We start from the raw sequence: 3,615 nt of genomic DNA on the forward strand, positions 1-3,615 counted from the left end.
GTGTGTGTGTGTGTGTGTGAGAGAGAGAGAGAGAGAGAGAGAGAGAGAGAGAGAGAGACTAACTCAGCCTATATAATGTTACTTGTAAGTTTATTTTCAGATCTGACCATTTGGTATTGAATAACCAATTGTTGAGTTCTTCCCTGGAAAAGACTCTCCTGTTCTCAGCATTCCTTTGTAGTCTGTAGTTCTTTGGGTAGGGTTGAGGCTTACTGGCCTCTCCTCCCCCATCCACAGTAGCACATCTATCAGTGCTGTCTTTGTTGAGGTCATACTTGGTAGTTATGGGTGCGGCTTCTGACATTTCTCGGTGATACAACCTCATAGTAAACTCCCTGTTTCTCTCATATACTCTTTCCACTCCCTCTTCTGCAATGATACCTGAGCCTTAGGTGCAGGAGTTATTTTAAAGATGTACCAGTTGGAACTGGGCTCTGCAATTCTACATTTTGATTGGCTGTACTTTTCTATAGTGGTCTCCATCATTTGCATCAACAAGTTTCCCTGATGAAGGATGAGAACTACACTTATCTGTGGGCATGGATAGATTTTGAGAGTGCAGTTAGAGATCATGCTGATTTAGTAAAGTGGTGATAGGGTCTCCTCCACCGTCCATGACTTCACCAGCCTTGAATAGATGGCTAGGTTTCCAGTGCCAGGCAGCTTCCACGATGAGTGGATGTGGGACATTCTTTCTAGAAAATCACTGTAAACCTGACTAAAACAGCTGTAAGTCCTAACAATCCTTCTGCCTCTTGCCTCCTTGGGGTAGAGCTACAGGAGCTTGTGTGTGTATGTGTGTAGGGGGGTGGCCAGCTTGTTATGTCTGTGCTAGGATTTGAACGCTGGTACTCATGATTGTTCATGAGCTCTTAAACACTGAGCCATTGAACGACTTCAAGTTTTTATTGAGATACAGTTTTAACTATTCAAGGCTGGCCTTAAACTCACTATGTAACTAAAGATTACAGTGAATTCCTGACCCTCCGGCCTTTATCTGTGGAGTACAATGATACAGGTAGATGCCACTACACTCTGTTTGTAGGATGCTAGAGATTATATAAGCTGGGCAAAGATTGCACTGATTGAACTATATCCCAAGCCTTCAGACTTTTAGAAAAACAGCAGTAAGGTGCCAGTACTATTTTAAGTCATGTGACGAGGTCTAGTTTCATTTTGGTACTATTTGACTGGCTGTGGCTAGTGTGTTTTGGGTTCTGGTTCATTGCTTTGACTTGACATCTGTTTTTAGGTAAGGAGTGAGTCCCTTGCTATTTTTGGCTCTACTTTACCAGAAACTTACCAACTGGAGTCTTTTTCAATATCTGAACAATCATGAAATGTTGAATGGAGAGGTTTTGGATGCATAAGAGAAGAATATATGAGAACTTGGGAACCTGGAGATTTAGAGTGGGATGGACATCTATTTCCAGTTGCCTGGCATAAGTCCAGCCATTGGCTTTACAAGATTTATTTATTTATCTTGTGAAGTAGTAGCTATACATTTAGAAAGATGAAAGAAAGGAAGTGTGTAATTGGAGTTAAACCAACCAGGGGATTTGTTATGTAAATATGAAAACTGAATAGATTATTGACAAGAGTGCAGCAGGCTTGAGAGCAGATCCAAGATGGAGCACCCTGGTCACATCCAGGCCTCCTTGGGTTCAGCCACTTCAGCATTCCTGTCAACTATGTGAATTCTTGTAAATCTGTCTAATGTCTTTCTTCTTACCTATACAAGACTGAACAAGGAAAACAATTACAAGCCTTATTAAAAGAAGCTAGCAATTCTGTTTTAAAATATAAACAGAAATAGAGGATAAATTTGTGTGTTGGAACTCTGCTTTGGATTTTGGTTGCCTAAAAGCTTGTGTTCATCATTTGTAAGCAGAGGGATGCGAGAGTACGTGCATGGCATACAGGTTCAATCTGAAGACAGCAAGATGACTTTGAGTGTCAGCAGGCAGTGTTGCCCTTCCTGTGTGTGTACAGCTTGAGCCAAGAGATGTGGCTTAGAAAACAGAGCTTTTGAGAATATGATTTACAGATTTGTGGGACTATAACTGTATTTTAAAAGTCCTTCTTCTTTAATAAAGAAACAAGTAAGGTGTTGAGTGTTGTTTTAAACTGGAAATATATTTAATGAAAAAAATTATCAAGTAAATCAGTCCTTTTTTTTTTTTTTTTTTTTTTTGGTTTTTCGAGACAGGGTTTCTTTGTATAGCCCTGGCTGTCCTGGAACTCACTTTGTAGACCAGGCTGGCCTCGAACTCAGAAATCCGCCTGCCTATGCCTCCCAAGTGCTGGGATTAAAGGTGTGTGCCACCATGCCTGGCTGTAAATCAGTCCTTAATACTCTCTTTTTAAAGAATCACACACTATTTTTAATTATTTATTTGATAATAATGAAAACTATAAATAACTCTAAACCAAACACCTTAACTTCAAAGATTTTTATAACTATGGGCTGGCAAGATGGCTCAGTGGTTAAGAGTCCATGCTGTGCTTACAGAGGATCAGAGTTCAGTTCTCAGCCCCTACCTAAAGTAGCTTACAATTGCCTATAAATCTGGTTCTAGGGGATGCAATGCACATATGCACATACACACAAAGAGACAAATAAATCTTTTAGAAAAACTTTTTGAAATCACATTTATATATCTATAATTATCTTTCTCTCTCTCTCTCTCTCTATCTATCATCTATCTATCTATCTATCTATCTATCTATCTATCTATCTATCTATCTATCTATCTATGTTGTATGTGTGCTCAGAATGCATGTGGAGGTCAGAGACAATTTGCTGAAGTTAGTTCTCTCCTTCTACCCTGTAGGACTCAGGGATCAAGCTCAGGTTGTCAGTTCTTGTTCCAAGTAAACACCATTATTCACTAAGCTGTCTTACTGACCTTCACCTTGTCTTTAACAGACTACAATGAGGTTAAAACTTGGTTCTTACTCAACAGTAATTTAAACATTCCTGGTATGTTTCCAGGGTTCATTGTTGACAGGAAAAGACTTTGCTACTCTCACACTATGCAAGCCACCGAAGACTCAGACCTCTGTTTATCAACACTGTGAAACATTTGGATAAATAGGTGGCAAAAAGCCTAGCTGCTGAGACTGGAGAGATGGCTCAGTGGGTAAGAGGTCTCCTGGCTTACTTTGCTTCTCAGGATTCTTGTATAAGGGTGCCTGTAACCTCAGCACTGTAGTGGGTGGAGATCGTGCAAGATCCTTGGGCTTTAGTGGCTACTAGCCTAGCTCCATATTCAGTGAGCAACTCTGCCCTAAGGGAAAACATGGAAAGGAGTAGAAGCAGGACATGGGCTGTCCTTTCTGGACTCCATGGACCTACAGATATCCTCCCTCCCTCCCTCCCCCTCCCTTCCTCTCCCCTCCCTCCCTTCTTCCCACACACATAACTAATTTTCTTTTTTTTTAAAAAAAAAATGAAAGCCTCACTGACCTAGAAAAGAAGTTTTGGTTGAGAAACAACAGCTCCCTCCCACCCCCCCACCCCCCCGGCCAACACAGCATCAATTAAATTTCATTTTGGCAAAGTTTTTGGATTTACCATCTATAAAAATTTGAAATTTATGTTTATAGAGATGA

This window comes from Mus pahari, chromosome 5 (assembly GCF_900095145.1).
Source record: "Mus pahari chromosome 5, PAHARI_EIJ_v1.1, whole genome shotgun sequence".
Classification (NCBI taxonomy): Eukaryota; Metazoa; Chordata; class Mammalia; order Rodentia; family Muridae; genus Mus; species Mus pahari.